Raw genomic sequence first — 18,349 nt, 5'->3', positions numbered from 1 at the left:
CTCTGCAAATGCTACTATGTAACTGGTGCTTTGTCTGTAGGGCACTGAGCAATAGAGGCTTATTTTTTGTTTGTTACTGAATGGAGTAAGTTCCTCGGTTGGGTTAACATATATAGACTGCCTGAGATAATAGAAACTTCGCCATTACATTAGGTTAATGGGAAATGAAGGTCTTCCTAGTTCTGGCAGGAGAAAAGGGCTGGCTGCTGAAGACAGTGTGGGTGCTCTGTAGGATACATATGTACATACTTAATAATTAATGTCACCTTCAGTAGAAGATTAAAAATCGATGGCTAGGGTGGGAGGGAGGGAGACGCAAGAGGGAGGAGATATGGGGATATACGTATATGTTTAACTGATTCACTTTGTTATAAAGCAGAAACTAACACACCACTGTAAAGCAGTTATATTCCAATAAAGATGTTAAAAAAAAAAATCGATGGCTATGGATACTTGTGCAGAATCTTCCCTCCCTCTGACAAATTTCACAGGGAATCTCTTCCGTTACTCTGTCTTCTAGGGCCTGTTCAGGGCACTCACGTGCCTGCTTGAAAGTGTAGCTTCTCTTTTTGAAGGTGCTATTAAACGTTTTCATTGGCTGCGTTTGTGCAAAACCATTTCGGAAGGGAAGTTCCAAGGAACTCAGGTTGGTCCTGCTTTGTTTGATGCTGGGTGCTTGCGATCCCCAGTGATGGTCGCGGATGCACGGCGACCCAGTGGAGGAGCGCCGCGTCTCCTGTAGCTGTCCAGTTCCTCCGACAGGTCTGCAGACATCTCCTTGTCTCTCGGTGAAAACAGTTCATAATGAGGAGGATCAAACTCTTCTTGAAATCCAGTTTTATTAAAAGCAGTTTTGCAAGCCATGACCTTTTTTCGAGGCTGTTTCACTTGTACTAAAATAGAAATAATGAGAAGGACCAAGACAATCCCTGACGCAATGCCAACGATTGTTCGGTGAGTTTTAGTGATTTGTTCAAACAGTCCTGCTTTTTTCTTTTCTTTACGATGATTTTCATCCCAAGGGTAGGCACAGTTTTGAACCCCATTACAGACTAAAGAATTATTGATGCACATGTTGCTATGGCAAAAGAAAGTGCTGTCTGGGCAGGGAGGCTCCACAAAGGAAGTAAAAAGCGTTCTGAACGTGCTAAGCCGACTGCATTCCTCAGCCCACATCCGTATCACCCCAACTCCTGTTTTACGCGTTACCTCGTGGGCCACAGTGCTGCAAAACCTGGCCTTCAGATTTTCAATAGAACTGCTCCCATCGTAGACTGCAACAAAGTTTCTCTTGCATTCATTTGAGCCCTCCATTTGATAATCTAGGAACCTCAAATAAATCTTATCTTTTGGAGTAGCTTTAATCGTCCACATGCAATCAACTGCTAGGCCGGGTTTTGTTTTCTCCCCTTGTTCTACCTGACTCGAACGTACTATTCCGTCAGCTCCTGATAGCTCAAAATGGCAATCTCCTAGGTAAGTAAAGTCTGGATCTGGAATAAACGAATATTTTGCTAGAAATCCCACTCCTTCAAGTTCTTCATCAGAACTGAACTTAATCCACATGAATCTCCCTGTTGATCTAATTAATGGAGGGCTTTTCACACCACAGTAACGATCTACATGTGGAGAGAAACCAAACTTCCAAGTGATCAAACCGACATTCAAATGATGGTTCTAATATAATAATGTTCATCAAAGGTCAGCTGTGTTTTTTGACTTGGAGCAGCTTCCAAAATGTAGATACATTCCTTGTTTGGTGGATATGAGTCAGGATAATTCGGTACAGCAAAATGACCTCCATTGCTGGTTCGAACCCAAAGGCCACGCTGGGTTGCAGGAATGTGCTTGATTCCAAAATTTTATCCATCTTGGGTCTTTTGGGCCACAGCAATCCCTTCCACTACAAGTATTGTTATTAACCACACGGGACGCAGCAGAGCTGCTCCAGGGCCGTGTTCCCGAGCTGCCCGGCGCTTCGCTGCGGGGCCGAGGAGGCGGCGGCGGCAGCCCCGCTCCATCCCCATCGCCCGCCACCAGCTTGCTCCCCGAGCGGTAGGGCTCAGGTCCTGCGGCCCGCCGTGCCCGAGCCTCCCGGCGGGCTCTTGCGCTGCCCCAGCCCCGCGACGGGCCCCGCCGCCTCCTCCGCGGCGCTCGGTCCCATCGACCGCCTCGGGGCCGGGGAGCGCGGACGGGAGGGACCCGACCTGCGCCGTCCGCCTGCGGCCGCGGCGCAGACCCCGCCCAAGTTCAAACGAAAATCTTTTGAACAGCAAAGGAAATTAGTAACAAAAGGAAAAGGCCACTTACTGAATGGGAGAAGATATTTGTAAATGATGTATCTGATAAGGGGTTAATATCCAAAATACGGAAAGAAAACATACAAGTCAACAACAAAAACGACAGCAAATAACATGATTAAAAATTGGCAGAGGGGCTTCCCTGGTGGCGCAGTGGTTGAGAATCTGCCTGCTGATGCGGGGCACACGGATTCGAGCCCTGGTCTGGGAAGATCCCACATGCCGCGGAGCAACTAGGCCCGTGAGCCACAACTACTGAGCCTGCGTGCCTGGAGCCTGTGCTCCGCAACAAGAGAGGCCGCGATAGTGAGAGGCCCGCGCACCGCGATGAAGAGTGGCCCCCACTTGCCACAACTAGAGAAAGCCCTCGCACAGAAACGAAGACCCAACACAGCCATAAAAATTAAAAAAAAAAAAAAAAAAAATTGGCACAGGACTCAAATAGACATTTTTGCAGAGAAGACATACAGATGGCCAATAGGCACATGAAAAGATGCTCAACATCATTAATCATCAAGGAAATGCAAATCAAAACCACAATAAGATTAGCACTGCACACCTGTCGGAATGGCTATTATCAAAAAGACAACAAAGTAACAGTGTTGGTAAGGATGTAGAGAAAAGGGAATCCTCGTACGTTGTTGGTGGAAACGTAAACTGGGGAAGCCACTATAGAAAACAACATGAAGGGTCCTCAAAAAATTAAAAATAGAAACCCCATACGATCCAGCAATTCTACTTCTGGGTACTTATCCAAAGAAAGGAAAACGCCAATTAGAAAATATATATGCATCCCTGTGTTCACTGCGGCATTATTTACAATAGACAAGAATATTGGCTATTGCATATTACTCAGCCATAAAAAAGAATGGAATCTTGTTTTTGCGACAACATGGGTGGACCTGGGGCTACTATGCTCAGTGAAATAAGTCAGATAGAGAAAGACAAATACTGTATGATTTCACTTACATGTGGAAAATAAAAGGCAAAGCAAATGAACAAAATGAACAACTATAACAAAACAGAAACAGACTCATAGATACAGAGAACAAACAGGTGGTTGATAGAGTGGAGGGGAGTAGGGGAAGAAGAGAAGTGGGTGGGAGGGATTAAGATACAAACTTCAGTTGCAAAATATACGTCACAGGTAAGAAATTAGAGTGTGAGAAATACCGTCAACGGTTATGTAATATCTTTCTACAGTGAATATCATAGCCTGATTTACTGTAGTGATTATTTTGAAGTGTATGGAAGTACTGAATCACTATGTAGCGTGATAGGAGCTAACATAGTGCTGTAGGTCAATTATACTTCAAAAACAAACAAACAAGCTTATAGAAATAGAAATTCGATTTGTGGCCACCAGAAGCGTGGAATGGGGGGAGGGGGAATTGGATGAAGGCTGTCAAAGGGTACAAACTTCCAGTTGTAAGAGAAATAAGTGCTAGGGATGTAATGTGCAACATGGTAAAGATAACTAGCACTGCTCTATGTTATCTATGAAAGTCTCTGAGAGTCAATTCTAAGAGTTCTCAGCCCAAGGAAAAAAAAAACTTTCTGTTCCTTTAATTTTGTATCTATATGCGATGATGGGTGATCACTAAACTTATTGTAGTAAGCATCTCATGATCTAGGTAAGTCAATCACTATGCTGTCCACCTTAAGCTTATACAGTGCTGCACGTCAATTATATCTCAATAAAACTGGAAGAAACAATGGCAAATGAGCACCTGAAAATTTTTTTATAATGAGTATATGTTTAATGGATCATGTTTTTGATATATTTGATTCAATAAAATATAGTATTAAAATTAATTTTAACCCTCATTTTGCTTTTTTTAATATGTCTACTAAAAAGCTTTCAATTACATATGTGGCTTGCATTATATTTCTGTTGGATAATTCTGTACAAGACCATAAAGAAAATCTATTAAGAAATTTTTTAAAGCAGTGACCCCATAAGAAACATTCTCTGATTATAATTCAAAATCATTAGAGAAAAATAAGAGAAAGATGGCTACAATAAATCTTAACTATATGGGAATTAAGAAACAACCTTGTTAAAAAATATAGATAGCCACTGACTCAAAGAGGAAATCAATCATGTAAATTTAAGAAAAAGAAAATGAGAGCAATTTATACCAAAATCTAAGGATTCAAGAAAATGTTTTATGTATGACCTTTAATTCTTCATTATTAAGAAAACATAAAGGAACTTAATGCTTACCTAAGGAAATTAGAAAAACAGCTATAACATAAATCAAGGGATACAAGGATGATAGCATTAATAAAAACAATAAGCTGCAATTAATGAAATAGAAAACAAAAACAGTAAAAAGAATAAGCAAATCCAAAAGTTATTTCTTTGAGAAGACCAATAATATAATTCAACCCATCATAAACTTTAAGGAGAAGGAACAAAAATATTAAAACTTTAGACTTTAATCTTTCATATTTTGAGAAGAATTTCCATGAACATTTAAAGGAGTCACATCTAAGGGTAAACCAAACCAAATAAATAAGGATGACAAAAATCTCAAAGTAAAAAAAAAGCTAGTGGAACAAAAAAGATAATGCTGTGCTTACGATGTATAAAACTTGAGAATTTCAGTGTAAATGATCTTTCATGTACCAAATAAATTGGCACAAACATATCTACATGCCTCCAAATGACATGCCTCCAGATGACATACCTTGTCTTGCTTGGCACATTTTAAATAATGATAATAGATAATATTTGTGTGCTCTCTGTGACAGTGTTAAGGTCAGAATGGTTAGGTCACCCACCCAAGGTCATTCAGCTATAAAATGGTAGTGAGGATTTGAACCAATGCAGTCTACTCTACAGAATATATTCACACAGAAAAAGTAAAAAGGAAAGAGCGGCAATTGTTTTTTAAATGCCTCCCTACTTTCCCTTTTTACAAATCTAATAGATACATACATATTTTATCATTGGTCAAATGCATTGCATATGGGAAGAAAAAACAAGTAGAATAGATCCTTTATGGTGTGAGCAAAAAAGAAAAATGAAGTTAGAGTCCTGTGCAATAACATATACTACATTAATAAAAAGAGATACAAAAGTAAGAATACAAAAACTATAACAGATCTAAAGTCATGGAAGTTAATATAAATTCAGTGACTATTACATAAAACAGCAAAAAAGATGGCTAACTCAGTGGATTAAGAAACAAATCTGGCCTCCAAGAGTCCTATTTCAATTAAGCCCAAATATTCAGGGTTAACCTAAGAAGACTCTGAAAGGATGAGGAAAGTAGTAGTTCCTGTCATGGAAACTTGGGGTGGGGTGGCTTGGGCCGGGGTAGGTTTGGTGATGTGGTCAGCCCCTCCTAACAAACCCTTCCTCTTTGAGACTCATTTCTCAGCATCACTCTCCCCACCTTCACTGAGTTTATAGGCTCAGTTTTACCTCCTCTCTAGCCCCTGCCACTATCCTTTGATGCCCTCAGTGTCCCAAGTAGAAGACCTACCTGACATGCCATTAAACTCTGGTACATTCCCCACATTTTACTCCAGACACCAACTCCTGGTCAGAAGACTTCTCATCAGCACAGCTTCATCTCTGAAAAGTTGGACTCAATTATTTCTTTCTCTGATCACAGAGACCCCAACTTCTCTCTCTGGCATTGTCTCACTTCCACTTAATTTTTCGACCTCTCTGAAACTTCTGCTTCTTTTTGGTGTTTAGGTCTCCTGTGACCACACCTCCGTCCCTTCCAAGACAAAACCACTAAGAACTATCAGGTCAACAAATGTAATTTGGGACTTCCCTGGTGGCGCAGTGGTTAAGAATCCGCCTGCCAGTGCAGGGGACACGGGTTCGAGCCCTGGTCTGGGAAGATCCCACATGCCACGGAGCAACTAAGCCCGTGTGCCACAACTACTGAGCCTGCGCTCTAGAGCCCGCGAGCCACAACTACTGAGCCCGTGTGCCACAACTACTGAAACCCACGCACCTAGAGCCTGTGCTCCACAAGAAGAGAAGCCACCGCAATGAGAAGGCTGCTCACTGCAACAAAGAGTAGCCCCACCTCGCCACAACTAGAGAAAGCCCGTGTGCAGCAACAAAGACCCAATGCAGCCAAAAATAAACTAATTAATTAATTAATTTTTTTAAAAAAACGACGACAACAACAGCAAAAAAAAAAAAAAAACAAAGCCAGGCTTGTTAAAAAAGAAGGGTTTAAAAAAAATTTTTTTAAACAAATGTAATTTGCCAGTTCTTTCATCCTTCTTTAACACCCTCAAGCAAAATCCCCTGATGGATGGATTCACAGCTCAAGGTCTCTGCTCCTACTCAGCTGGAGAAAATTGCACAACTGTTACGAATGTGCCTTTACTAAAGGGCGATCATGGTTGAATCACACCATTGCTTGTCAATCCTATTATGGACACTCACCCCTTCCTCTCATTCCTCTCAAAGACCATCGCAAACCTTTACTGCACTACTGGAGGCACTTTAACAATTTATCTCACCAAAGACTGTTAGAAGGAGAATGAGAGGTGGAAATCTTTAAAAAGATCAGTAGATAAATAAGCACCTGGAAGTAAGTTGTTTTTTAAAAAAATGTGTTCCACTTGGAACATTGATTGAATAAAAGCACCAATACAGACCGGAGATAATGGTTTCCTGTTGGCACAGTTGATACCCCCAATGAAGACCATGTTGGGCATGATTGGCCGGGGGTAGTCCATCACAAAGTCTCCTCTGAACAGCCAAATGGATGCAGAGCCAAAAATATCCACCAGCGACACCTCTCTGTGAAGAAGTTCAGAGGCCATACGTGCATAAGGAGGGAAAGAAACTTTGCAAATGTACTTGAGAGTCAAAGGGTAGAGCATGTTCTTGACCCTTTGGAAGAATGTCATGTGGTCTGAATTCATTGTTAATAACCTAGGAACATACGAAAAAGGGTTTGGGCACGCTGTGCCCTCAATATCTAAGTCACATGGAATGGAACGCAAAAAAAACACAGCCGGAATCGACAGGTACTTAGCCAGCACCGCTCCGCAGGGGTAAACGGGGTCCGTTAAAACCACATCAAAGGAACTGGCATTCAGGTGCCTGATCAGGTCCTTGTTATACAATAGTTCCTCACAAGACCTTTGAAAGACCAAAGACACATTTTTCAAAGAGGCCATAATTTCTAAAAACAGTGTTAGAAAATGTGTTCTTTCAAAAAGCAGATGAATCTTGCCTGTCATGATGTAATCAAATTCATCCTGGGTGTATGGAATGGCATAGGTTTTCATGGTGAAAAAGTCCTCTGCCTTGATGTGCATATTCACCTCAGGAGAAAGGACCACTGCTTGGTGGTCTCTGGCATGGAGCTCCCGCACGGCCTCCCGCATGCTGAGCCAGTGGCTGCCCTCCATGGGGACCACCAGCACCTTCCCAGCCTCGGCCCATCGCCCGACCCACAGGCAGAGCAAGAGGCCAGGGAGCACCTGCCAGGGAAGCTGCAGTCCCAGGGACATCTCTGCAGAAGCCAAAAGCAGCTGACTTTCCGTTCAGGCTGTGCCGCCTACATTTGTTCTCTTTATCTTATCATCAGGCCACTTAAGCAAAATGGCATGTAATTGGAAGGCAGTGCTCCCTCCTTACATTAATCATTACAGAATAAGTCTATCCCTGTGTTTCATCACCTCTGCTTTCACCCAGGGAAAGACCACTCCCCCTTATCTTGGAAAAACTCATCTGACTCTGCTGTTCCCTCTGGGGAGCATTCAAGTTCACTCTCTTGTTTTTCATCCAATGCCCAAAGCAAGGCTGTGCCTGCGCATTCCCTTTGATCACCTCCTATTTCTCTGTTAACCATGTTCTATGGGGCTGTGACTGAGCTCTGAGGAGTCACCTGCGCCCTAGTCCCAGCCAGAACCTCTCTGCTGGATGTGACCTTATTTGATAACTCTTTCAACTCTTTCCCCCAATCATGGGTGAACACAGAGCACATCCAGGGAAATATATAACATTGCCAAGACAGCTTTCTCTCAGCGGGGAGGGGATGCCGGCTGTCCATTTTGTTCCCGTTCCACATGGGGACACCTCTTGCCATGTTCAGGGCAGAGTCTACTGAAGGGGCTGTCAGCTATGGAAATATCTGGAGGGATTCCGGAGGAAGGACAGCAGAAGGGTTGGTTGAGAATTCTGTATCTGCCTCGTGGAATAGGGGTTGCCGTTATCTAAGACGTCAGTGGACAAGGCAACCCTTAGCAATGACAGAGTAGAGTCAGAGAGCGCCGTCCCCCGGCCTCGGAGCAGGCTCTCTGAATTCCTCTTCTGATGCCGGAGGCTCCAGTCTTCTGCTACTCTGTTTAGGGACTGGGGTGTACATTAATCTGGGCCTTTGTTACATCTTATAGTTTATGTTCAGATTCTGCTCCAAGGTCATTTACAGTCCTAAGTCCTGATAAGGACAGATTCCTCCAGAACACAGGGGCTCCATCATTTGTGGGACCTTCTGAGGTGGGGCCCCTGAGTCCGGCCCTGCTGCAGAGACTGATGCCTGCACGTGCTCAGCGAGATACTGACACCTCCGTGTCCCGTCTGCCCTGGGGATGGTGCGGGAGGGCTCCTTGGGCTGCCCAGCTCTCTCTCTCTCACTGAGCACGCTCTTCTGCATCCATGGCTTCTGCCATAGCGACATCCTGTCCCAGGCCGCAGGACCGGCCAGGCTGAGGTTTCCCTTTCAGAGAAAGTTACCCCCAGTAGGGATCCACCACTGAGCAAACACGTGCATGCCAAGACGCCTCCTGTGTCATACCAGCTGCCACTGTGCAGGGAGCGTTTGCTTTAACCATCCTTGGAGGCTGTGAGTCCAGGGTCCTGCTTCTCTTATTTCCCCTCCAACAGCAACATCTCTGCTCTCTTTTTCTGGATCTTCTTTCTGTCCCAGCCACATAACTGCATGTTTTCCCCAAGGCTCAGTTTCTGGCCTCTACTCCCAGGTTACATCCTATCGTTTCTGTCCCCCATTCATTTCCACAAACTGCCATGCAGAATTTCTTGAGAGTGTAGGATCAAGGCTGCTCATGTGCTACTTTCAGGGTATAAGGATACGCCAGGGAAGGGAGCAGGGCCGCCGGGAGGGTGGGACTTCAAGCTTGTTTTTGCTGCTGCAGCTGCTGTCAGTGTTGTTAGCAAGAGAAGCTGCTGTTTGGGTTTCCAGCCACCAGTGAATCTAGCGACACCCTATCTGGTGGCAGAAGCAGCAAGTTAGCAGAGTTGTATCCCCTTCGTTCTGCTAAGAACTCAGTAGCCCCTGTTACTGGTCTGGCTCTAACTGCAGTGGACACCTGTCAGCGAGTATCCAGGGCAACATTCTGGCTTTCCTCACTGTGATCAGCTGCCGTGTGTTTGCCACTCGACCTAATACAGATGCTGTAAGCCAAGTAAGGATACACAGTGCACTTAGGGGATTGGAAAGGGTGGTGGTGTTTTCTCTGCTCCAGTTAGAGATATCAATCTAGACTAGAATAAAATAAATGAAGAGGCATACAACATCCTGCGTGGGAAGATTTAACATTACAACACTCTTGATTTTGCCCCCAATTAAGCTATAGGTGTAATGGTAGGCCAAGCAAAATCTCCCTGGGATTTGTAATATGACCAAAAATATATATATTTTAAAATTCACCTAGAAGCATTTCTGGCTTCCAGTAGGAGTAGCTCCTATCAGTCCAATGCTCCCACACATAATGACTATAATCTCTTGGGAAATTTTTTTTTTTTGCCCCTGCCACACAGCTTGTGGGATTGACTGGGGATCAAATCCTGCCCCAGCAGTGGGAGCTCCAGGTCCTAACCATTGGACCGCCAGGGAATTCCCGGGAAATATTTCTTTTTGAAAGGCTGTCTGAAGGCACTGGAGAGCAACCCAAAGCAGTGGAGGTTGAAAGGGATGAAGGAGACAGCAGATGGCATGGGAGCCCCAGGGTGGCCAAGAGCCAAAGGAGAGTTTCCCCGCTCTTCTTGGCACCCACCTCTCCTACTCTGCCCTCGCCCGATGCACCAGCTCCTACCTCTCAACAGGGAGACTATCCACAACCCATTTGTGCCCATGTGGCCAGAAAGTAACCAGCATCTCAGTCAGCCCATCAGCCCCAGGGAGCCGGCATCACCCTGGGGCAGTGGAGTTGACAAGCCCCTAATATCGCCACCAAGCTGTGGTGTGTTTCCTTGGCAACCCTGCATCATCCCTGGAGGCTGTGCGTCCAGGATCCTGGTTCTCTTATTTCCCCTGCAACAGCAACATCTATGCTCTCTTTTTCTGTCCCAGCCACATAACTGCAGGTTTTCCCCAAGCCTCAGTTTCTGACCTCTACTCCCAGCTTATATCCTATCATATCTGTCAAGCAGATTACAGAGCACTGGTCCCCAATCCCAAAGCAGGACACCAAGTACATGGAGAATAGCAAAGATCGTCACTATGCCAGCCGCCAGGAATAGAAGTACAAACACCTCTGCCCACTGCGTGTCGGTATCTGAGTCGCCAAGAAGAACACAGTGCAGTGTTATGCACCAGATGGGACAACACTTTACTTATGTAGAGAAGACACAGAGCAAGGTCACCTCCAGCAGTGGGCATCAGTCTTCTATGGCCAGTCCGTCTCCCCTGATGCCTGATGCAGGGCAATTTGCCTACATGCCTCCCCCTGTGCCGCGGTGGAAAGACCCCATCCGCTCTCCGAGGAGGACAGGTGTAACAGTAGCGTTGGCCAAGTGCCATGAGATGCACGCACTTCAAACAAAGACAAAAGAGCAGTCATTGAAACTGAAACAGGGAAAGATACTCCCACACAAAGTGATAAGCCCGGCATAGGCTCTTGGTAAGGAAGAGTTCTAAGCCAAGGCCCATTCTTATGCCGCCAAGTGAGGGCCAAAACACTGCACGCGTGAGACTGCCTTTGCCAACACCAATTTTTATGGCTTTTTACAAGAGGGCAAGTCATAGTTGGTGCTTTGATGGGCCCCACCTGCACAGAGGCATGGACATGGCAGGAAGCATTCCTAACAGCAAGAGAACTGTACACCTTGGGAAACTCATGAAGCATACAAGAGCAGGAAGCAGGAGGCTGAAAACGGAGAGGGCTGTATTCACCTCTAGAGCTGCTGTAACAAAGTGCCCAAAACTGGGTGACTTAGAACAACAGAAATTGATTGTCTCACATTCTGAGGGCACGGTCCAAATCAAGGTGGCAGCAAGGCCGTGCTCCCTCTGAAGGCTCTGAAGGAGAATCTTTCCTTGCCTCTTCCAGCTTCTGGTGTTTGCCTGCAACCTTGGTCTTCCTTGGCTTATAGGTGCATCACCCTTCCCATCTTCCCCCTGGGTGTCTTTACATTATCTTCTTTCTGTGCATGTCTGTCTCTGTGGCTAAGTCTCTTTTCATAAGGACACTGGTCATATTGGATTAGGGTCAACCCAAATGACCTCATTTAACGTGACTACCTCTGTAAACACACTGTGTCCAAATAAGCTCATATTCTGAGGTGCTAAGGGTTAGGACTACAACATATCTTTTGTGGCCCCTGAGGAGGCCACAATTCAACCTATAACTAGGGACCGCAAGCTGGGGGCTTGAGCTTCACCCCGAAGTCTCGGACAACAACTAAAGTTGTTGTGGCCTGGCCAAGTTTGTGGGGTTTTTTGTTTTGTTTTTTTAATAAATTTATTTATTTATTTATTTTTGGCTGTGTTGGGTCTTCGTTTCTGTGCGGGGGCTTTCTCCAGCTGTGGCGAGCGGGGGCCACTCTTCATCACGGTGCGTGGGCCTCTCGCTATCGCGGCCTCTCTTGTTGCGGAGCACAGGTTCCAGACGCGCAGGCTCAGTAGTTGTGGCTCACGGGCTTAGTTGCTCCGCGGCATGTGGGATCTTCCCAGACCAGGGCTCGAACCCGTGTCCTCTGCATTGGCAGGCAGATTCTTAACCACTGCGCCACCAGGGAAGCCCCAAGTTTGTGTTTTTTAAAAGTCCCTTTTGCAAAGAAGTAGGGAATAGTTCAGAGGGGTCAACCTGGACCCCAGGTGTCATATTCAGAGGCTGTTTGTGTGAGGTGAGGGCCTGAATCACAGTTGCAGGAGCACTGGAGACAGAACAGATGTGAGAGGCAGTACAGGAAGCATCTGCTAGGGGGCGCTCACAGAGGACAGCACATGAAGGATGGGTCCAGAGAAGGCAGGGACAGGGCTGCAGAGGGCGTCCCGCACTGCCCATGGGAGGATGGTCTGGATCTGGAAGTTGTGCATAGACTGGGCACTAGAAAGGGGTTCTTAGCTAGGGGTGAAATATTTCAGCCCCTGAACTATTCCCCCAAACCAATTAAAATGTCTGTGAGTATTGGGGTGAGGGCAGGAACACACCTGCAGAGGAGTGAGATTGTTTTTGTCCCATTAAAGGGCTCTCTCCCATTCTACATTAACGCAGTGGCACTTTACTTAGACGTTGGTGTCATCTGATCTCTACTTGCACTTCTTGTACTCGGAGCCCCTGGGGAGAGCTGGATCCCTGGGAGGATGGTGGTACCTTCACAGAGATGCAGGCCCTGGGGAGAAGCAGGGCTGTGGGGAGGGAGCAGCGTGTGTTCCCTGTGCCTGTGAAACACCAGGAGGATATGTCCAAGGTAGTTGGCTTCACGGATCTGGAGCAGAGGAGGGGCCTGGATTGCACAGATGGACTTGGAACCATCAGGATATGGTGGTGATTGAAGCCAGGGGTGTGGGTGAGGTCACCCCAAAAAAGGCCAGAAATAGAAAATGACATCTCTCGAGCCTGACCCCTGAGAGATGGTATTCCCCACTGCCACTCTCATAAACCTAAACAGAAAAACTAAAACTATTTAAACTTTTTGAAGAAAACATAGGACCAGATCTTCACACCTTAGGGTAGGCAAAGATTTCTTAGGACACAAAAAGTACAAACTATTAAAAAATTGATTAGTCGGACTTTATCAAAATTTAAAGCTTTTGCTCTTTGAAAGACATTATTTTAAAAATATAATATAAGCCACACACCAGGAGAAAACATCAGCAAAACATGTATCTGACAAAGGACTTGTATCCAGAACATATAAAGAACTCTTACAGCTCAAAAATAAGAAGACAACTACCCCAATAAAAATGAGCAGAAGATTTGAAGGGACACTGTTTTCTTTAAAGATATGCATGTGATCAGTAAGCACATGAAAAGATGTTCATCATCAGCAGTCATAAAGAAATGCAAATTAGGGAGTTCCTTGGTGGCTTAGTGGTTAGGATTTGGCGCTTTCACTGCCGTGGCCCAGGTTCAATCCCTGGTCCGGGAACTGAGATACCGCAAGCCGCGCAGTGTGACCAAAAAAGAAGGAAGGAATGAAAGAAGGAAAGAAAGAAAGAAATGAAAATTAAAGCCACAATGAAATTCTACTACGCATCCACTAGAGTGGTTAAGGTATAAAAAACTGATAATAGTAAGTGTCAGCAAGAATGTAGAGGCAGGAATGTAAAATAGTACAATTACTTTAAAAAACAGTTTGGCTGTTTCTTATAAAGTTTACATACAGCTACCATACGACCCAGCAATCCTGCTTCTAAGTATTTACCCAAGAAATACAAAACGATTTATTCACATAAACACATGTACTCAAATATTCATAGCAGCTTTTTTCCATTCATATTTGTATAATTCCATTCAGATGAAACTCTAGAAAAGATTATTGTAATCTCAGTGACAGATACCAGATCAGTGGTTGCCTAAGGTCTAGGGAAGGTGTTGGTTGACTGGGATAGAACACAAGGCCAGTTACTGGAGTGATGGAAGTGTCCCATATCTTGACTGTGGTGACAGTTACATGGGTATATAAAATTATAACTCAGAAATGTACAGTTAAAATGGTGCGTTTTATTACATGTAAATACCTCAATAGCATTAATTGTTTTAAAAATAGCATAAATTGAAAAGATACAATGCAATGGCAAAAGAATAAAACTTTCCAGAGCTGATAAAGACCAAAATCTACCATGGAAAGACCTATATATTCTAAGAAACATTAATAGAAAAATACCGGACTTCCCTGGAGGTCCAGTGGTTAAGACTGCACTTCCACTGCAGGGGGCGTGGGTTTGACCCCTGGTCAGGGAAATAAGATCCCACATGCCGCGTGGTGCAGCCAAAAAATAATAATAATAATAAAAATTTAAAAAGGAGACGGCTGCCCTTAAAAAAAAAAAGAGAGAGAGAAAGAAAAATACCCATAGCTAATAGTATTTCTTCCACTTGCTGGGGAATTTGTTAAATTTCAAGTTTAAATTTAAAAGTATCTACAAATATCACAATAGGGAAAAAAATACCTAAAAGAGAACAAAGATCAAAGACTTCAAATACAAAATGCTTATAAGCCCCAAAATGATTGCCTTAAAAGTTGACAGATCATCCTTTCCTGGGGGCATTCCTATTTACTACCCACCCACATTTTCTTAAAATAAACTCAGATTAGGACACAGAGACATCTATATGATAATAGATTTATAAGATAAACTAGCAATGAAAAACCTGACATCTAAATTGAAAACATCTTTAATTTGTCTAGTGTGGAAAGTCATTAGGAAGTGACTCATCCCAGCGACCTCCCCTGGACTTCAGGTGAGGCTCTGCGAGAGCTGCTCTGGGATAGAACATGTGACCTAGGCCTCAACCGATTAGCACATCTCATCCCTTCGGCCACAGTGATTAGTGCAGAGATGGACATGTCACTTAATGAGACCCAATGAGGCAGAAGAACTTTACTAGGAATCCTGGGAAAAGGACTCCGGCTAGAGCCCCAGGTGCTTGGGTATCATGACACCCAGAAGGATATCATCAGAAGCAGATACAAGAATTAAAGGTGAAAAATGGGTCCTGGTGTCATGGTTTGATCGCTGGAGCAAGCCACACCTAATCAGTATACCCTGAGATTTTCCCAGTATTTGAGCCAATAAAATTGCAAGCAATGAAAAGCCTTCCAACAAATTCACTGAGTCAAGAATATGGTGGGGTTACCCGAAGAGCTAATATGATCAGAGGTGGCATCAGTTATATTCATTGAGGGAGGTCAGCTCCAGCTCTCTTCTTCACTGGTCAAACAACTTAATTTTTTAAAAAAAGATAAACAGTTAATGAGGGAAATGCAAATTAAGATAACCTTGAGATATTTTTCACCTATTGGATTAGCAAAAACCTAAAGTCTGAAGATATGTGTGAGTAAGAATTTGAAGAAAAGGGTATACTTATACATTGCTGGAGGGAGAGTAAATTGTTAATACTTACTGACATTTAAAATTCACCTTGGGCTTCCCTGGTGGCGCAGTGTTTGAGAATCTGCCTGCCAATGCAGGGAACACGGGTTCGATCCCTAGTCCGGGAAGATCCCACATGCCGCAGAGCAAATAAGCCCATGTGCCTTCCTCACTTACCAGAGCTGTGACCATGGGCAACTCGCTCAACCTCTCTGTGCCTCAGTTTCATTATCTGCAAAACGGGGCTAATAACAATGTCAACCTATGTTGGCTTTTGTTATATTTAATTTCTAAACTCTCCCTAAGGGGACTCTATCCATCTGAGGGTTAAGTAATTCATAGGAGGCTCCCAACAAGAGGAGAATATTGACATCTGATCATGTTGTTTTGAAAAGAGCCTGATCTCATCGTTACTGTTAATATCGTGAAGGTTGGAAATAATCGTACTGGGAAATACCTAGCACCACGCGGTTATGGCAGTTACAGCTGTCACTGATTCTTTGCCACACACCTGGCACTCTACATGCATTACCGTTTCTGATCTGGAAAAGAGCTGTGTGTGGTGCTACTATTTTATCCCTATTTAACCTATTTAGAAACAGTGGTTCTTACCCAAGGTGATGTCACTGCTAAGTGTCAGAGCTGGGGTATTTACTGGTATGAAAAATCTAAAACATTTACTTTCTGGCCCTTTACATAAAGTTTGCCTGATATAACATCTTGAATTTACACAAACAAAATAATATGTTTTCTGCTCCAAAAACACTTAAATTCACTTTTAGCACATGTATGACGGTAAGTGCTTAATTATTTTTATTCCAAAAAAATTTCCTCGTAAAAATGGGGTGCTTTATACAAGTCTGTGCATTCTACAGCCCAACCAATATTTTGATTCTCGTTTTCTTGCATTCAGTCATGCTAAATAAATCCAACATTATCATCTGTGTGTGTGTGTGTGTGTGTGTGTGTGTGTACCCAGTCTGGGTGAAACTTCCTCAGCTATGTGAGGATCCAGGGGTCCCCAGTGGGCAAGGCAAGGTGAACAGAGGCCCTTATAAAATGCTGTCCTAGCCAGACTTGATTCATGCTCTAAGTAGTAGGAGTTACATAAGCAGAGTGTCCATAACATATATTCACTGAGTACCTAATCCATCTGTAACCTCTCCTTAGTTCGAAGGGGAAAAAGAGAATATGACTATATTATAAAATGTACTGAGCCTTATAAGCAGCCAGATCAATAGATAAAAATAAATAGGACTTCCCTAATAAAATAATAGGCTGAGATAAGCATTTCATCTGGATTTAGAGACTCTGCATTTGCCAGGAATATTACTCCTGTATTTGAAAATACCTTTTCAATTGCAAGTGATTGAACTCCAATTCAAACTGTCTGGACCAACTATTCAACATTATTCATAAACTATTGAATAATTGTTATTGAACTAATGACTCCATGATGTTTTGAAGGTATATGTTTCAGTGAAACAAAATAAGAGGTATGAATATGAGAGGTTATTATTTGCAGACAATATTGTATACCTAAAAAAACTTACAAACTACTAAGAGTGATTAGTAGTATGGCTAGATCAAGATAAATGTGCAAAAAGCAAAGCTATTCTTTAATTACCACTTCAAAATAGAAATGAAAATATACTCTGTTCACAATAGTTTCCAAAGTAATAAAATGCCTAGGAATAAATTTTAATAAGAAAAAATAAAAGACATACAAAGAAAAATGCAAATTTTCATTGGTAGACTTAAAACAAGATCTGAATAAGTAAAGAGAAGTACTATATTCTGAATAGGAAAAGCATAGCAAAAACATGTCTCTCATTCTATTTATTGGATCAACCAACCTTCTGGGACTACTAACCCACCCGTTTACACCCACCTCGCAGCTCTCAATAAATGTGGAATAGCCGTTCCCCTATGAGCCAGCACCGTGGTTATAGGTTTCCATAACAAAACAAAAGCATTTTTGGCCCACTTCTTAGCACAAGGCACACCCACCCCCCTCATCCCTATGCTAGTGATTATCGAACTATCAGCCAGTTTATCCAGCCGGTAGCACTAGCTGTGCGATTAACAGCCAATATCACAGCAGGTCATGTATTAATACATCTAATCGGAGGAACAATCTTAGTGCTCATAAGCATCAACACCATCACAGCTTTCATTACCTTCATTGTTCTCACCCTACTCACTATCCTCGAATTTGCCGTTGCTACAATTCCAGCCTATGTATTTACCCTCTTAGTATGCTTATATCTCCATGACAACACATAATGACCCACCAGACCCACGCGTACCACATAGTAAACCCCAGTCCTTGACCCCTTACAGGAGCCCTTTCAGCCCTCCTCATAACATCAGGCCTAATCATGTGATTCCACTTCAACTCAATAATTCTACTAATATTAGGCCTACTAACCAACACTCTAACAATATATCAGTGATGACGAGATGTTATTCAAGGAAGCACCTTCCAAGGCCATCACACACCAATCGTCCAAAAGGGACTTCGATACGGAATAATCTTATTTATCGTCTCAGAAGTCCTCTTTTTTACTGGCTTCTTTTGAGCCTTCTATCACTCAAGCCTCGCCCCTACCCCTGAATTAGGCGGGTGCTGGGCGCCAACAGGCATTCACCCTCCGAACCCCCTAGAGGTGCCGCTTCTCAACCCTTCCATGCTATTAGCCTCTGGATGTCTATCACCTGGGCCCACCACAGCCTTACGGAAGGAAATCCGCAAGCACATACTCCAAGCCCTCT

General features: G+C 43.7%; 2 pseudogenes; one reads left to right on the top strand and one right to left on the bottom strand.

The window, feature by feature from the left end:
* Window positions 1-279: 279 nt before the first annotated feature.
* Window positions 280-7,802, bottom strand: LOC103017661 (neuropilin and tolloid-like protein 2; annotated as a pseudogene).
* A 9,595-nt stretch (window positions 7,803-17,397) lies between these two features.
* On the top strand, window positions 17,398-17,860 carry LOC130708713 (ATP synthase subunit a-like; annotated as a pseudogene).
* Window positions 17,861-18,349: the final 489 nt, after the last annotated feature.

This window comes from Balaenoptera acutorostrata, chromosome 8 (genome assembly GCF_949987535.1).
Source record: "Balaenoptera acutorostrata chromosome 8, mBalAcu1.1, whole genome shotgun sequence".
NCBI lineage: Eukaryota > Metazoa > Chordata > Mammalia > Artiodactyla > Balaenopteridae > Balaenoptera > Balaenoptera acutorostrata.
The sequence above is the reverse complement of the archived record's forward strand: the minus strand, read 5'-3'. Positions and strand labels throughout refer to the sequence as shown.